This window comes from Ambystoma mexicanum, chromosome 13 (assembly GCF_040938575.1).
Source record: "Ambystoma mexicanum isolate Mex_15411 chromosome 13, UKY_AmexF1_1, whole genome shotgun sequence".
NCBI lineage: Eukaryota > Metazoa > Chordata > Amphibia > Caudata > Ambystomatidae > Ambystoma > Ambystoma mexicanum.
The window spans coordinates 706,722,696-706,741,457 of record NC_090938.1 but is presented as its reverse complement, the minus strand read 5'-3'; the positions used below and the strand labels follow the sequence as shown (position 1 = coordinate 706,741,457).

The window sequence follows — 18,762 nt, the reverse complement described above, 5'->3', positions numbered from 1 at the left end:
GCCCTGCCCTAGTATCACGACAACCTAGATCATCTAAAGAAAGCAATACTGTGATATCGTGAACAACAAATCGAAATTTGCTAATTTCTTTATTTCTCATTGATATTCTCCCTATCACAAGTCCCAGATTGGAAGACAGTTCAACTACTTCTTTGGCCTGTGTGACCAATCTCCGGATGTTGCCACTCTGCATGAGGCCAGGGAGGTGAGGCTGCTGCCCAGCAGTCCCCCTGGGGCGATACTCAACGGGTAGATGTCATGGGGAGGGAAACCCCCTAGGGGACCAGTAATGTCTATTGTGGGAGAACACAGTATCAGCCTAACACCTACACCTCTCCTTCACCCTCACTCTCTCCATCCCTACCCTCCTATCCCATATACTTCTATAAGACTCATGAAGTAGAAAGAACTGCGACGAAGAAGAATAGGGAGGAGTTGAAAGACACACTGATAACCACTGAGATGAGGAATTGGTACGGAGTAATGACCACTACTTTTCAGAACCAATATGAGTGGTCTAGACAAAAAGGACCAAAAGGCACACCATACTAAAATAAAAGGAAGGAAAGACTGCTAAGAGAGAGAGATCCTCCCAGGAGGTGCAAAGGTCCAGGAAGCCATTCGACTTGGCTTGGGGAGGTGAGGCTGCTACCCAGCAGACCCCCTGGGGATGGTAATCAGCGGCTGGATCTGATGAGGAGGGAAACCCCATATTGGACCAGTGACATCTATTGTGGGAGAACACGGTATCCGCCTAACACCTATAACTCTACTTCATCCTCACTCTCTCCATCCCTACCCTCCTATCCCATGTACTTCTATAAGATTCATGAAGTAGAAAGAACTGAGAGGAGGAAGAATAGGGAGGAGTTGAAAGACACACTGATAACAACCACTGAGACGAGGAAGAGATTTGGAGTAATGACAACTACTCTGCGGAACCAATATGAGCGCTTTAAACAAAAAGGACCCAATAGGCACATCATACTAATAAAAAGGAAGGAAGAGAGAGACAGATCTTCCCAGGAGGAGCCAAGGGCCATGAAGCCATCTGGCTTGGTTTGGGGAGAAGACTGCTGACCGGAACGCAGTGGCAGCTCCCTTGAGGACCCAAAACCATCTGCAACCTGCAGGCAGGAGAGAAGGGTTGAGAACCTGCGGCCAGGCGAAGGCAAGCCCTGCACCACTTCCTAACTGCAGAGCCACCGGAAGGGGGGGGGGGGGGAGAGAGAGAGAGAGAGAGAAAGAGAGAGAGAGAGAGAGAGAGAGAGAGAGAGAGAGACACACACTCGGGACCCGAGACCCAAGCAGAGCTGCTGGAGAAGGAACCAGAAGGTCATTCCTTTTTTGGGACCGCAATACCTGGCAGGAGAGTGAACTGGGTCTACCCACAGGTGTCAGGGACCCCCCAACAAATAGGAGGAGTATCCAAACTACTCCTCCTCGTCGCTGTACCTGGAAGAGAAGGGGACCAGATCTGCAAACCAGGGTATGGGACCCACAGTAGATTGGAGGAGTAACCAAGCCACTCTTCCTCTTCGTAGTACCTGGTACAGAGGTGAACGATGTCTGCAACCGGGATCTGGGACCCACACATATGGACCAGGGAAGAGAGATATTTCCCCCACAAGTTGAAACAGAACTTTGAGAACTTTCAAACATAGAACTACCTTTTGTCCAGGGGAAGGGAATCATGCCTCTGGATCAGGAAGATACCCCTTTGATATAGCTTAGCAGAGTGTGAGGGACAGAGCTAAGATTCTGACATAGGACTATGTACCTTTGCTTTTGACATCCTGACAGAGACATTAGTATTTTTGTTGAGGCAGGGAAACCCCTCTTAGAGTTAGGGCAAGATAGGGTGTTCTTTTCATTTTCTCCCATTAATAAAAATCTTTAACAACCACAATGACCTCTCTGTGTCAGAGTCTTACCTCTGCACCCTTACACCTGTCTGGCAAGCAAATTAACACATAAGATTGTGACATTGTGATTGATTCTCAGGACACTACCAAGTCCACGGATATTGGCAACCATATTGCCTAAGAGTGAGATTAATACCATTGAATTGAATCAAACGTTTGTGGTCAAGCACCTCCTTATTCCAAAATCTGTTGACTTTCACCCTACTATGGTAATGGACACTATCATCTCCACAACATCTCCATCATAGCAAAACATGCCTACCACAGAACGTCCGTCTTGTGACATTTGTGTAACCTCTAAGAAGCCTAATTCCTCATGCTGTACAGAAAAACCTTTCTCCATTCAAAACGGAAACTTTGTTATCCAATGATCTTGTAGTAAATCATTATGACAATTAATTTTCAAACAAAAGCTCACGCTATCAGAAGATAACATTTTAGGAGCCTCTGGCCAGATTAATAACTCATTAAACTTATCTCAGGCCAATGTCACTATATCTCACTCACAATTTCAGGTATTAGACTACTTATTAAAGTCATTAGTCGAACTCTGTGTAAGGAGCTCCACAAGACTACAACAGAACGCACTTTTGTACTAAATAACATAATTGAGCATGCCACACCCAGAAGGCCCATTACAAATGTTGCCTGTGTGATATCTGATTTCATTAACATCACATCTGATAATGGACCTACAGATATAGGCAACACTATTAACACTTTTTCCACGGTGGGCCTTCCAACTGCTGGTGCCAAAGTAGAGTTCAATATTATTGCATTAAAGAAAATACCAATGTGCTTTTAAAACTGCCCAGGATGGCAGCCAATAGGTAACCATAACATGTGGTACATCCATATCTTTACATGATGAGTAAAACATCAAAGATACTAGGAATGAGGCCACCATTAAGTCTAACAGATGCCTTAAAGACTATACCGAACCTAACACAGCAGCTAATAAATGGAAGAAAAATAGGCACAAAAAAAATGTAAGAACTCTAAAACTGATTTGTCACGGTGAAAATCACATACAAAGTATTTGAACCATTTGCAGTGATTTTTATCTCTACTGACGATGGTAATTATGATATTCTAGATGTTGGGCATACAAATAAAAACATAAAGAGTATCAATAACACCAATAACATGAACATAAAAATGAAAACTACTCATACGAGTGCAAAAGTTAAAGATCATATTCCAGGAACTAAGGGCATTTGTTCATTCTTACCTGTCATCGGTGAGGCTGAAGCTAATAAGACAATAACTTAGAGCAATGATGGCATATACACTATTGTAGATGTGAGCTCTGGCAATGCTTCTATTAATCTTGAAGGTGTGGATATTCTACCTAATGCAGACGTTATGACTTTCCCATTGGGTAAGAGTTTGAATACTAATCACCCATGGGAATATTTCAAGATCACAAACATTTGGACGCTCAATGATGGAAAACAAATGGATAAAGACCTTGGTTGTATTCACCCTCAACTTAAACGCAATTTAAGGGACTTTTTGCACCAGTTCTCAATGTAAATTAACTCACTAGGATATTCTGCAATTATGTCATCAAATCTTGCTATTACAGCTCATGTCCACGTCGGGCATTGATTTTGCTGGAGTTCTTAAAAACACATTTTATGCTACTGCAATTGTTCATTGTTACTCTGAGGCAGTTATGGATTTCATCATCACATTGGCACAGAGTTATCTAGGTTAGGCTATCATTGCTCTCTTTAATTGAATAGCCATGTCTCACATATAACTGATAATGGGGGATCTACAACATCCCCCGCCATGATTTAATTTTTGGAAGGGAGAGCCACGGAAGGCAAGTCTCCACACAAAACTTAGACAAAATCATGGTGGAGTAGCATTATTATTATTATTATTATTATTATGGTATTTATTGAGCACAGACCTAGCTTCGAGAAGCAACAGAAGCAACAGAGTGCATACAACAATACAGATACATAACAGAGCGCATTACAGAGGTATACAACAGCACAGATGCATAACAGAGCGCTTTTCAGAAGTAACAACAGAACAGATATACAGCAGGGGTAGGATGCAGAGGGGCACAGAGGAGGGGTACAGCTGTACCAGGTGGCAGGGAGGAGAGCGGCGCTTGGTGTCTAGCGAGTGAGGTGGTGCAAGGGCAACCTGATGGCCTAGGTGTTGAAAAGGAGTTGGCAATAGATTAGTATACTTCTCTAAAGAGATCGATGTTCCCCGCGACCAAGCCGAGGGAAGCTGGCAATGGCTTTCTGTTTTTCTCCCTAATAACCACTTAAAACAACCCTAACCATTGCCTAAATTTGGTCTCTTGGAACACTTGCAGCTTTTCACGTTTGTTTGAGGCAGACAGATTCTTTTCCACCATTAACCAGCTCAGTATGATTTCACTATAAGAAACTTGGCTTACTGAAGAGATTGCGCTCAATAGCAGATGCATCATCGATAAAACTGCTGTTAAAGGCTGTTTGGGATGTGGACTCTTAATTAGTACCAAAAATGTATTTTCTTTGAATATTCTGCATGCTCCTTCTGACCTTATCTTGGCTAGCATTGTATCTTTGAATCCTCTATTTGGCTTCGAAGCCCACTCTCAATAGTTAATCTACTCTTCTCTCCACTCATGAAGAGATAGCTGAATCCACTGTCATTCAATGTACTCATGATGCACATGGAACAGTATGGGCCAATTCATTTGGTGCTTTTGATCTTTGCATGTTGCATGTTGAATGGACGTTGTCCTGGTGACTCACCTGGAAAGTACATCAGAATATCACCAACTAGTGCTGCAACTATTGATTATATTTTTACTTATAAATCCCTGTTTGAAGTCGAAATGGATTTTATTTATTTATTGCTAACAGTTATAAAGCGTACAACAGCCCTAAGACATTAAGGCGCTGTTACAAGACAGCATACTTAGTTACAGACAAAGAATAGCATGCAACAGCCCTGAGGCCTCAAGGCACTATTACAATAATCAAATGGAGAGCAGCAGTGTCTTGGTCATACACGCCAGAGAGAGGCAGGAGTACCTGTGTATCGTCGGCATAGTTGGTGTATGCTATGCCAAGCATGTCTAGTTTATCAAAGAGCGGCTTTGTGAACAGGTTGTAGAACGTAGGAGCTGTGCAGGATCCCTGAGGGACTCCGCAATGGATGGTAGTTGGAGCTGCACTGGCCTGGTTTGAGAACATTTTCATGGCTCTCCCTTCTAGAAAGGACGTGTTCCATGCATAGGCCTTATTGGAGAATTGCGCAGCATGAGTAAGGATTTGACTATTATCCCACAGGATCATTTGTCCCTCTTCGCCACTATCGAAATTACTGAAATTCAGGTAGATAATACTGGATATGTGGAAATCAACTTGGGTGACAATAGAATCAGCTGGAGCCCTGTTCATCTGAAGAATGCCAATTATAACTTATTCCATATTAATATAAAGTATTTGAATGATTTTAGTTGTAGGCTGATTTATTACACTCATGGTGAAGATAACAGCTCTGACTGGAAGACAGACCAAGCAAATTGACTGACATTTCATTCTGTATCTCGACACTATCTCTACCCATGTCATTAAGCTCTATGTGTCATGAACCACCGGACACGTCCCTTCTGGACTTCGTGGTCCCTGACCCATAGGGGACTGAACTCAGCAGTACTTTCAACATGGCAGCTGAACGTGAAACGCTGTTTGCCAGTCTCCGCGTTGTATGCTCTGTGTTCTACAAAGCATACACACCCATGCGGCCCTGCGCGTCTCAACGCTACCGCTTGCAGTAGTCAGACGTGTGCTGCCGTAGTTTGTACAGCGATTTCCACTGATTCCTGGTTCCCGGTCCCCTAATTTTCCTCCTCCTTCATCCTCCCCTTTTTTGTCATCACCTTGCATTCCTGGATTTCCTTCGCACTCGCCTTCCGAGTGGGCTCCTCGCCATTTCCGGGACTTTTTTCCCAGACATCTGAACGCTCCCTGGAGACGGGACACGAAGCGCACGCTGGAAACCGAGGACCCACGCACAGGGTTATACAAGACCCGAACGGTGCGAAAGAAGACTTCATCGAAGAACTCGAACAAACAACACAGACAGGTGAGAAGGGGGGAAACATGTGACACTATGGAGAATCCATTAAAAGTACCACAGTCCTAAGTATCCTGAATAGGTTGTCTAAATGAACTATGGCCAATGGCACAATACGTTTATCTCATACCCACCAGTATGATAAGATAAGGGAAGCCAAAAGCAGTTTGAGACGTGACCTACACTTGCTTACAAATAGTATTAATGCTCGATCTTAACTAATTACAGCGGTCAAACATATGAAGAACATTTACACCAGATGTTTAAGGAACTATTTTAAATCAAAAAAATATGAACAATGGCAAGCTCTTATTATAGCTGCAAGAAATAATGTTTCCCAGTCGTTCAGGAAATTAGTCAGCCCCTCACAGGCTTTTAGACCGATGATTGGGGGTGCTTCCAAGGATAAATGGGAAAAATACATAATTGATACTATCCTCCGACATATATCACCATAAGTAACACTGATGTTATTAATGTGAAGCTGGAGTTTACATTGCGGGCTGTCGATTTGATAACTGTTATAAGGACTCTAAAAAGTTCTCACGCACCTGATCCTGATGGGATTTGTAATGCACTCATTAAGATCAATTCGACATTGTGGGTACAAAAACATTTTTTTTTTGTTTAATGCAATTAGTCACATTGGATTACTTCCCCCTGCTTGGTGCGAAAGCATCATTGTTCTGATACACAAAAAGGTGCAGCTAAATTTTCCAAAAAAGAATAGAATGTGGCCCATGTTAGATGCCCCTGACCAACATTTTTGCACGGTTCCTTTTGATGGAACTAGACAGTTGGGTTACTGAATCTAACATGATTCCATACAACTAGACCGGCTCTTGCATGAGCTCAGATGCACTGTTCAACATTTCTGCAATACTCTCCATAGTGGAATCTGCTTGGAGTCTCAGAGGACAGACCGCTTATGCAGCATTAATTGACCATAGTGCTGCTTTTGGTATTGTTTGTCGGGAGCTCCTGTGGCAAACATTAATACATTTTTCCAACACCAGTGTCACAGTTAGGTTGACTCTCACAGGAAAAAAAACAAATTCCATCAACACCTATGTTGGGCTCCAACAGGGTTGTATTCTCGTCCCCATTCTTTTTAACCTTTTGCATGCCGATTTATCGGACGGCCTCCATTTATGCGATGCTATACCCCCGAGATTAGGTGCTTCATGTGTTGAATGGCTTGGGTACGTGGACAATCTTGTGATTTGAAACAGCAAACCCTTATAGGCTTACACGTTTTGCTAAACAAACAGAGCAATTATTCCAATAAAAAATGACTCTCACTCAATGTGAACAAAACTAAAATTATGGCTTTTATATCAGATAAAGCCAGGCTCAAGAATAAGTTCCTTTGGAAAATAGGTACCTATTATTTGGGGTTACCATTGATGCTAGGTTAACTTGGCAACCGCATTAGAACAAAATAGAGTTAAATGTCAAGCAACAATTCGGCGCAGTTATGAGTTCCTTTAGGAGAAATGGGGTATATTCTCTCAATTGCGCCATAAAAGTGTTTAAGGCAAAAATTCATCCTGTACTATTATATGGTTCGAAAACCTAGGGCTGTTGCTTCGCTGTTAATATAAATTGCCTTAAAGCGAGCTGGGACTTAATAGTTTTGCTATCTTTTTGAAGCTATGCAGATTAAATCTATTTTGGAAACTCATAAATTCCTCTCCTGAAACACTAGTGCATCTCATTTACGCAGCGGCGAGGAATAGACCTTATGGTTTCAGTAACACTGGTTTGAGTGCATTGATTAGTGAAGCCCATAGATGGCGCTTGTTCTTTTCTGTTAATCCAAGTACATGCTTCTTGTTTGGTACAAATCTATAATTAAAAAGCATGTACTTGATTTGGACACCGAATTAATCTTGATGTCCTCTAAATCGCTGTGCGATGAGTATCTAACTCGATCCCAAACATGCAGTAAACTACCACTCTACTTCCAAGAGTATCCTTATAATTGGATCGTCAAACAATATATGAGATTCCAATTCAATTTGGTTAACACTCTAGAAGTAATGGGTGGATGTATGGGATTGAGTAGAGAATCAAGATCTTATAGACTTTGCTGTAACCTTGTACTTGAAACTACCAAACAGTTGATGGTAGAATATGACAGTTTAATAATTATCAGAAGGAAGACCTTGCTATCTTGTGATATGGCTCTGGATCATGATGACTCTATTTCCTTCCTTTGGGAGGTATTCTATGACAAAAATAATGTTCTTATTTTCCACATGACTGAATTATGGTGAAACACAAGGCACATTTTAAAGATACAAACCTATTAAAATTGAGACTTGTAATATTTATTTGATATATTTATTTGTTTACCTTCCATCTATTTATATTGCTACATTGTTATTAAGTGCCTTTCACTACAATGGATCTCGCACTCCAATGCTGCCCTCCTGCTGTGGGCTCTTAGTTCCCGGCCAAAAACAGTGGATATTTCCACAGCAGTTCTTTGGTAACCAGATATTGGCCCTCATTACGACCCTGGCGGAGTGGGTCTACGCCAGCGGTATTCGCGGCGGACCCGTCCGCCCTACTACGAGATCCCGTAGCGCCATGGTGAGTTTTCCGCCCGTTTTTTCCGGGCGGAAAAATCCATGGCGCTACGGGACCTCGTCGTTAATTACGCCACCGTAATTTACGGTGGCGTAATTAACTCCTTCCCCACTCCCATTATACCCTATGGGGCAAAAATGGGAATGGGGAAGGGTAAAATGGGGATTGGGGATTTACCGCCCCGCCAAGGTCGGAATGGGGCGGTAAATCCGCCAACCCCCATGGCGGTATCGGCAGCTTTCCGCCGTGCTCCATGGTGCATTTTGCACCACGATCTCCGCCAGGGTCGTAATGAGGGCCATTGTGTTTTACACCTTAAGTCCTTGTGTTGGGCCTTCCCCAGGAGAAGACTACAAGACTTTGATGGAAGGCTGGAGGAACTTGCAAGCTTTCAACTGGTCTGTGCCACCCTTGGCTTGGACGTGGTGTGCAGTGCTCCTCTGTTCTCTTTAGCCTGCCATCATGTCACCAGGCTTAGAATATATAGGGCTGCGCAGACAAGGGGATCTCAGGAGGATGCAATCATACCATGCGACAGCCTAGTTAATTGGGCCACCCGGGCCGATGATGGTTAAAGTTTCTTTCACCCAGGCGCGGGATGCCCGGGGGCCGCACAAGCTTGGGCCTCACAGAGGCCCAGGACACTGTGCTGCTGCGAGGGCTCTCTCCTCCTCCCTCCTCCGTCTCGCCGCCAATACAGAGTGTTCCGGCCCGGGGAGAGAGGGGGTGACCAGGGCCCCCAGCGTCCGTCCCTCACTTCTCACATGCGGGGCCTGCGCACCAGGGTCACCTCTCCCCCTTGTGGGGGCACCAGGTGTTCGTCGCTGCTCCTCCCCCTCACCCGGCTCACTGGTCTCTACTGCGTGGTGCGCTGGGTCGGCCCCTGAGCAGAGCTCTGCCGCGGCGTGCCTTCTCGGGCCATATCTTGGCTCTCCTCTGGACCCAGAATACGGGAAAAGGCTTCAGCAAGTCACTGGAGTGTGCTACACCCAGGGGGCAGGGGGGGCTCTCCAACACTAAATTGAGAGGCTTTCTGGGTGGGCTCAAGTCCCAAAACGGCCTATGGGGGAAGAGATGTGCAGAGCAGTTCTCCAGCATGGGGTCTGGCATGGATTCACATGCTCATGAATATTCCCCGTCGTCAGGCTGGGAATCCTCGGTAAAGAAAAAAAAAACAGTATCAGTTTCGTTTCTGATCTGTCTTTCGTAGTAATAACCAATCACTGGTCTCTGCGTCATACTGACCACAGCCAATGACTGCCCTCTACCTAAGCACCGCCTCTGGCAGCCATCTTCAGATTTTTACCTCACGTTCATGTGTTGGGATCCTCGTGCTATTGCTCTTGAGCGTTAGTGCTATTTTTTCACGTTTTTTCTCAAAAACTTCGTTTTTTTCGGTCAAAAGAGCCTCAAGCTCCACCGACTCTCCATCCGATCAACGGGGACCCGTGTCGGATTCGTCTGCGCCCCTCAAGGGTGAAGATTTCGTCGAGCTACGCTTTTGGAGGACTCCAGAAGTTTCTCAGGCCCGGACATGGCCCAGGAGAAGGGAAGCTCGACGCCCGGAAAGCTGTTCAGGATCTGCCCTGGATGCCAGCTGCAGAACGTCTTTAAGGAGGACGAACACTCCTTTTGTCTCTACTGCTTACATGAGGACAAGACGCACGTGGAGAAGGACTGTGCGTTTTGCGGCAACATGTCGGAGCGGACCATGAAGGACCGCCATCAACGTCTCGCCAACTGGCTGGAAGGGAAGAGCCCGTCAGGCGAGAAGAAGAGGAAGAAATCCGAGCGGTCTTCTAAGACCTTTGAGGACGCCCCGGCGACGGGGGTCCAACACAAGGCCAAGCACCGCGAGTCCGCTGGCACCGGGAGCGCCGAACGGTCGGGCTCTACGGGCGCCAGGCAGGGCGCACCCTCCCCGGCACCTTCAGCCACGAGCCAACGCTCTGGGTCGGGTAAGAGGAAGGGCGAGCACCCGGCGAAGCTCCTGGAGGGGCCCCGGTCGAGCTCGAAGGCCCCATCGGAGGGGGAGCGAGGCAGTGTCCCCCCCCTCAAGGATAAGGCGGTGAGCGCACCTAAGGTGGTGAAGGCCTTAATCCATCCGGCCAAGCCCTCTATCGATACTGTCGCGGCGGCCCTGGCTCAGCCTGTGGAGGCTACACCAGTGGTGGCGACCTCGGGGCTCAGAGTCTCCCTGCCACCTCGGAGGGAGTCCTCTTTTGTGCCCATCGATAGGACCCCCGTGAAACCCCCGGCGGGGAAGAAAAAAGGGGGGCAGGGCGTCGTCGTAGATTCGGCCTCAACCTCAGAGGAAGAGCTGATTGAGGTCTTAAGCCACGGCCTTGGCGTGGAAGAAGACCGGCCCGTCGGGATGGATCCCGACGCAGGTGACGACGACATCGTCGAGGGTGCCGACGGGGCCCCTGATCGCCCGTCGGATTCCCCTCTGCCAGTGCCGCAAGACAACTCGGCGGCCATTTTGTTGGCTATACAGCCCTTATGTTCAGAGATAAGGACGAGACTACCGTTGCCGACGGAGGAACCTCTCCCGTTGGGGGATCCTGAACCGGGACCTTCTGGTGCTCCCCCGCCCAAGAAAAGAAGGATTCACCCTCCACCTCCTTTTCAGCCGTCGCGCCCCGTCCAGCCCTCCTCCCCGTCCACCCGAGGGGATGATACGGGGACTGACACGGCAGCGACGGGTACGGACGACAAGGTATATGACGAGGATCTACCGTCGTCACCTCCCACCAGGGCTTCTCCGCCCGACGAGATTGGATCGTTCCACTCCATGATCGCCAGGGCATCCGAGCTTTTCCAACTCTGCCCTGAGGAGAAGAAAAAGGAAGGATTCCTTTATCAACGGCGCGAGGCCAAGAGGAAGACGGTCCTCGCGGTGCCTCTACTGGACGACATTTGGGATAAGGGCCTCGCCCTCCTCAAGAACCCTTCCACGACGCCAGCTAGAAGAGACCGGTACGAGAAGAAGTACCGGGTCCCGGACGCGGCCCCCCTGTGCCTCCGGGCGCAGCCTACCCCGGACTCCGTCGTCTCCGCGGCGGCCAGGAAGAAAGCAGGGGGGTGCGGCCTCCACATCGACTTCCCCACCGGACGGCGAGGGAAAGAAATTGGACGCTATGGGACGCAGGGTCATCTCGTCTGCAGCGACGACGATTAAAGCGGCCAACGCCTTGGCTATCGTGGCCCGCTACGACAGGGAGCTATGGTACAAACTGGCTCCCCTGCTGGACTTCCTACCGGACGACAAGAGGGCGGATGCCCTGGAGATCCTACAGGAAGGCGAGGTGGCGTCGGACCACGCCATCACTATTGCGACGGACATCTCCGACACTGGGTTTCGCCAGTTGGGCAACGGCGTGTGCCTTAGGCGGCGTGGATGGCTCAAGGCTACGGACTTCCGTCAAGACGTACAGACCAGAGTCCTGGACATGCCGTTCGATGGGAACAACCTGTTTGGGAAAACAGTGGACGATTCCCTTCAGGCCATTAAAGCGGACACTGAGACGGCCCGGGCCCTTGGGGTTCTGCAGCAACGACGGACGCCCTTTCGGAGCAGCGGAGGCAAGGGCGCCTCCAAAGGTTCCGGCGGCGGTTTCTCCACCTACCGTCAAGCGGCCCGCTCGTCGTCTCAGGAGGCCTACAGAGGACGAGGCAAGTCTGGCGGACCCCGCCGTCGTCGCCAAGGAGGTCAAGGCGGCAAAGCCTCGTCGAAACAGGATTGAACCGGCCGTGGGGTCGGGCCCCCACCGAAGCACCCCGGTGGGAGGCCGGCTGGCGAGCTTCGTCAGCGTGTGGGAGTCCATCTCCACCGACCGTTGGGTGCTGGACGCCTTAGCCCGGGGCCACGCGCTCGAGTTTCAAAGAAGGTGCCCGCGCGTCCCCCCCGTGGCCAGGAAAGAGCTTCACGTCCCTCAGCTTCTCCTGGAGGTAAAGGCGATGCTCAGGAAGGGCGTCATCGAACTCGTCCCAAAGAGGCTTCGGGGCTCCGGAGTTTACTCGAGATACTTCCTCGTGAAGAAGAAGACGGGAGGATGGCGCCCGATCCTAGACCTGCGACGTCTGAACAAGATCATCAAGGCGCAGAAGTTCCGGATGGTCACCCTCCAGCACGTCCTGGGGCAGCTGGAGGAAGGAGACTTCCTGTCGTCGTTGGATTTGGAGGATGCCTACTTCCATATTCCCATCCTAAAGGGGCACCGAAAATTCCTCAGGTTTGTGGTCCAAGGGCGTCACTACCAGTTCAAAGCCCTCCCCTTCGGACTAGGGTCGGCACCCAGGGTATTCACCAAGTGCCTTGCACCGGTGGCGGCGCAGCTGCGCCGCGAGGGGATCCACGTCTACCCCTACCTGGACGACTGGCTCATCCGAGCCAAGACGTGGGAGCTCGCCGTGGAGCACACGGCAAGGACCGTCCAACTTCTCACAGACCTGGGATTCTCCGTGAACTACGCCAAGTCCCACCTGGTACCTGCGCAAAACGCACTGTTTCTGGGAGCGAAGCTCGACACAGTGTCCCTTCTGGCCTCCCCGTCGGAGGAAAGGACCAGGTCCATCCTGGGCACGGTACAGCGGATGTTGGTTTCCGAGGCGGCCAAGGTGAGGTCCATCAAGTCCCTCCTCGGAATGATGTCTTCTTGCATCTACCTCATTCCCATGTGCAGGCTCCGGATGCGCCCGTTGCAGGAGTTCCTGGACGCGCGCTGGATCCAAACGACGGGCGGCTTCGAGGAGAGGATCACACTCGATGAGAGTTTCCGCCGAGCGGTCCGGTGGTGGGGCAACCGCGCGCATCTGACGGCGGGCATGGACTTCCAGACCCCAGACCACCAGGAGACAGTGACCACGGATGCCTCCCTGGAAGGGTGGGGAGCGCACACCGAAAATCTGCACGCGAGAGGCCTTTGGCTCCCGACGGAGAAGTTCCTCCATATCAACGTCCTGGAGCTCCTTGCAGTGTTCTGGGCCCTCAGGTCCTTCCTTCTGTCCCTCAAGGGCAAGGTGGTGAGGATCTTCACCGACAACACCACCACCATGTTTTACATCAGGAAACAGGGCGGAACCAGGTCTCCAGCGCTGTCCAAGGAGGCGCAGGACCTGTGGCATTGGTCCGTCGCCCAAAGGATGTTTCTGGTGCCGTTTCATCTGGCAGGGATAAAAAACACCATCGCCGACTCACCCAGCAGGGAGCTGCGCTCGTGCCACGAGTGGGAACTACGGCAGGATCTAGTGGATCGCCTCTTCCGACGGTGGGGCACACCCCAGATCGACCTGTTCGCGACGGCGACGAACTCCAAGTGCCGGAGGTTCGCCAGCAGGTTTCCCCAGGCGAGGAGCATGGGCGATGCCTTCTCGTTCCGCTGGGAGGGCCTGTTCCTCTACGCGTTCCCTCCTTTGCCACTGCTAATCCGGCTCGTCAACCAGCTCAAGAGGTCACGGTGCAGGATGATCCTCGTCGCACCTACGTGGCCGAGGCAGATATGGTTCCCGGACCTTCTGGACTTGTCAGCGTCCCCGCCAATCAAGCTGCCGGTGGACGCGGATCTACTCTCCAGGGAAGGAGGCGCCATCCTCCACCACGACCCGAAATCGCTGAACTTGCAGGCCTGGCTCCTGCAGCGCTAGAGTTTGGAGGATACGACATACCGGCCGACTGCAGAGAGGTTCTTGCAAAGGCCAGGGCGTCCTCGACTCTTAAATGCTACGGACACAAATGGAAGAGGTTCTCTGTCTGGTGCCACGCACAGAAGATTAACCCTCTACGGATTACGGCTCCCCAGGTACTGCCGTACCTGCTGACGCTGGCCAAAGCTGGACTGGCACACGCGTCCATCAAGATTCATCTTGCTGCGATCTCCCGATACACCAGAACCACGGGCCGGAAGTCCTTGTGGTCTCATCGTCTGGTGAAAGAGTTCATGAAGGGACTGTTCAGATCGTTCCCGCCGGTGAAGGCGCCGGCCCCGGCGTGGGAGCTCAACGTGGTGCTGACCAAGCTCATGGGACCTCCGTTCGAGCCTCTGCACTCGGCCCCGTTGAAGTTTCTGTCGTGGAAAACAGCGTTTCTTGTGGCCATCACCTCCGCACGACGGGTGGGAGAGAGCCAGGCCCTTTTCTGCAAGGCCCCGTACTTGAATTTTCACGACACGAGGGTAGTGCTCAGGACGCACCCCTCCTTCATGCCCAAGGTACCGTCGGACTTCCATCTCAACGAACCCTTGGTGTTGCCTGTGTTCTTCCCGTCGCCTTCGTCGCCGGCTGAGAGGACTTTGCACTCGCTGGATGTGGCTAGAGCGCTGAAGTTCTACGTGGACCGCACGAAGTGTTTTCGGAAGATGTCACAACTCTTTGTGAACTTTGGACCTGTCAATCAGGGGAAGGCTCTCTCGAAGGCTTCCATTTCCAGATGGCTCTCCGGCTGTATCATGTACTGTCATCGGTTGGCAAACCGACCGCTGCCTGGCCGTCCGAGAGCCCATTCCACCAGAGCGATCGCAGCTACCACGGCGTTCCTTTCTGGTGTGCCCCTGCTGGACATATGCAGGGCTGCTACGTGGAGGTCGACGCACACCTTCACGAAATTCTACTGCGTCGACCGGGATTCCAGGGAGGAGTCCAGGGTTGGCCAAGCAGTCCTGCGCAACCTGTTCGCCTGAGGTGAGCCTGGTGAGGAGGTAAGATTGCTTGATGTTGAGTTTGATGTAATGCTTAATGTTGAGCCTTTGCCACCTCCCGTGGTTGTGCATGTGTGTACTGCTATGTATTCTTTATTCATGAGCATGTGAATCCATGCCAGACCCCATGCTGGAGAAGGAACAAGTTACTTACCTGTAACTGTTGTTCTCCGGCATGGGTCTGGCATGGATTCACATGCAAACCCTCCCGCCTACCCCTCTGCGGCTCTTCACTTGGTCATACTGCCACTTCACGTGCTTCCAAATCTGAAGATGGCTGCCAGAGGCGGTGCTTAGGTAGAGGGCAGTCATTGGCTGTGGTCAGTATGACGCAGAGACCAGTGATTGGTTATTACTACGAAAGACAGATCAGAAACGAAACTGATACTGTTTTTTTTTTCTTTACCGAGGATTCCCAGCCTGACGACGGGGAATATTCATGAGCATGTGAATCCATGCCAGACCCATGCCGGAGAACAACAGTTACAGGTAAGTAACTTGTTCCTTACTGCATCTCCGCGCCCCTTGGTGGCCACCCCATTATGGTCCTTTCTGGGCGTTCTAAAACATGCAATGACCTAAATAGATGCCAAAAACAGACACTGACCAAATTATAAATAGACTAGCTACTTTCTCTGTTGCAAATGTAGGTTTGGCCAACTATCACCTTCTAGACACCAATTTAATGTCCCTAGACTTCTTTCTGCAAAAAGAGTTGCCAACTCCTGAGCGTGACTTTTAGGAAAGATTTCATTTTATATGTAATTTTCCCTCCAGTTGTACACCCCCAAACTTTTTGCTGCCGTTTAAACACCTTAGTCTAACTTTGCCAGGGGAGCACAGCCTTCTGCTGCACTCCTCTGGGCTTTTGCTCACTTTTATGGGGAAACTGACATGCCCTTAAGACAGTCAGTACTGGGAGACTTTGGGCCTCATTACGACCCTGGCGGTACAGGGTTAACGGCGCTGTAATAGATGCCGGCGCCGTTAACCCCGTACCACCTCATTACGAGGTCCCCTCGCGGGACCCGGTAAGTAATGCCTGGTCAAACCAGGCGTGCTTACCGGGTCCCGCGAGGGGAAGAGGGAGCAAACAACGGTCCAACTCGTAATGGCCCGTTGTTTGCTCCCTCTCCCATTCCCATTCAGTCCTATGGGGGCTGAAATGGGAATGGGGAAGGACCGGGTCCGGGTCCTTGGAGGGAGGAATTACTGCGCCTTCCGAACTCTGAATGGCCCGGTAATTCCCCATTCTGTGGACCCGGACCCGGACGCGATTTCGGCGGCAGCCATGCCGCCAATAGCAGCATGGCTACCACCGAGGTCGTAATGAAGGCCTTTGTTTCCCTTAGTCCTTTTCTAATGGTGCAACTTTTCTGCAACATGTAACAAGTGCACATAGTACCTTACACTACAGTGCACTTGGGTCTCCTAGTCATTTTCAAAGACCGCAGATACTCTTGTAGGACTTTTTGGGAGATGTGCAGATGTGTCATGGACAGGGCTGGTGGCAGCTTATCTTTTCATGTAATTTTAACCCTTTCCTGCTATTTTAACCGCGCTTACTGCGTTTGCCATGAATAGGTGGCCTGGCTCCAAAATGGCCATGCCACGAGGTTCTTTGTCCTGTCCTTTGGCCATCCCATGGGGGCTCTAATGGGAATGGGGAATGGATTTCAGAATGGGGACTTACCGGGTCCTCCAAGGTTGGAATGACCCGTTAAGTCCCCATTCTGAGAACCCGGACACGACTTTGGAGGCAGCCATGGTGCTAACAGCACCATGGCTGCCTCCAAAGTCGTAATGACCTCCTTAGTCTTGACCGCCTGTCGTAGCTACCTTCATTGGTCTGGCTTGTCCAGAGGTTTCCCTGTTCCAAGAAACTAGGCTGGCCTTCTGAACCTCTGCCCACCAGGCCAGAGTTCAGAATTCCATCTTAACAGTGACCATAGTATGTTCTTGGCCTCAATGCTGAAGACCTCTGGATCCCCCACAACTCATCCTGTACTTCCAGAAGATCCTCGTGCCACTTCTGGGGTTCAAGTTTGCCATTCAAATCCCCATTTGCCATAATTATCTCTGCACTATTCTGAGAGCTAGATACTTAATGAAAATCCAACCAATACATAAGAGAAGAGATTGCAGTAGTTGCTGAGGGCACACCATAATACCATAAATACACATTTAACAGTATAATCTGAAGGCCATCGGGAAGAAAATTATTTTGGATTTGTACATCGGGACATACATTTCAAATTGATGACCTGTACTCTAATATTTGTGTCAATTCTTACCCATGTTAAGAGTCCTCCTTTTGGTCTTCCCTGTTCCTCCCTCAAGGCTGGCACTGTATAAGTAGCATATCCAGGCTTGACAGGATCCCCGTCCAGCCAGGTTTCCTACAGGCTAATAACATTGAAATCATCCAAAAATCGATGCCAATTGTGGTAATCCATTTTGGATTGAAGGTCAGCTATATTGCAACTGAGAAATTTTAAAGAGGAGGCCATACCATTACCCATTATTACTGATGCCTGGGCAAACCGGGAGTACTGCTGGGGGGAGATACATCATAAATTATCTGGTCTCCTATCTAAAGGGCCTTTAGTATTTATTGTAATAGAACCCCTCCCTTGACCTGGCTGATCTTCTCTAACAAAAAGATTAATCTTCCTAATTTGATAGAGGAATGGGCAGGGGGTAAACCTCTGAAATCTAATATTGATAGTTCTTTCGCAATGGGTCTTGGTAAAAGTAGCCTGGTTGTGTCCCAGTAGCTTCCATGGGGTCTCTGATTCTAGTGTCTTTGCTAATGTCCGATCTTACCACCGATTAGCAGCCTCTTACATGTCTCTGCCAAGGACTACACTTATTCTTTAACAAATCCTTGTTTGCAAAAGCTGGCAAGTTTACAGACACCGGTCAAAAATACAGTATTCAGACCATCCGTATTGCATGAAAAGTGTAGTTTCGGCTCTGTGGTAGAAGCAACATAGGTACTCTGCTTGAAAGATAAATGTAATGTGTTCCTAAAGTAGGACCCCTGTTATAAAATGTAGGGTCAGTGGATTTCTGGGCTTGTCTCTCAATCACAGTCAGCAGTGGATCAGTACACCTTGTTGGAATATTTCTATAGTTTTGAGGGAGCATAGGCTACCCTACATCTTTACTCCTGACTGCTGGTGTTGGCAATATGAGCCCTTTAGTTGTAGCAGGGTCCCTAGTCTGAACTACCACTAGCGGAGCAGTATCGGTGCCTTATACTCTGTATTGACCACTGGGCCCCGTGAGTGATTATCTTCACGTGATAAACCAAGTTCCCTCTTTAGCTCAGATATTGTATCCTGTAATATAAGAACACCCTTTTTAATGCAGTCAATATCTTTCTTCAAAAGAATACGACCATAGCAATCACTCAAGGCTCTACTGTTAGAGTCAGTATTCTGAGA

The 18,762-nt window shown here is 49.3% G+C and overlaps 1 protein-coding gene across 2 annotated transcripts in view; it reads left to right on the top strand.

Annotated features, from left to right (window-relative positions):
- The window catches only part of LOC138521761 (E3 ubiquitin-protein ligase TRIM17-like), an 870,777-nt gene that overhangs the window by 694,497 nt on the left and 157,518 nt on the right, over positions 1-18,762 (top strand). The gene's annotated exons all lie outside the window — the stretch shown is intronic.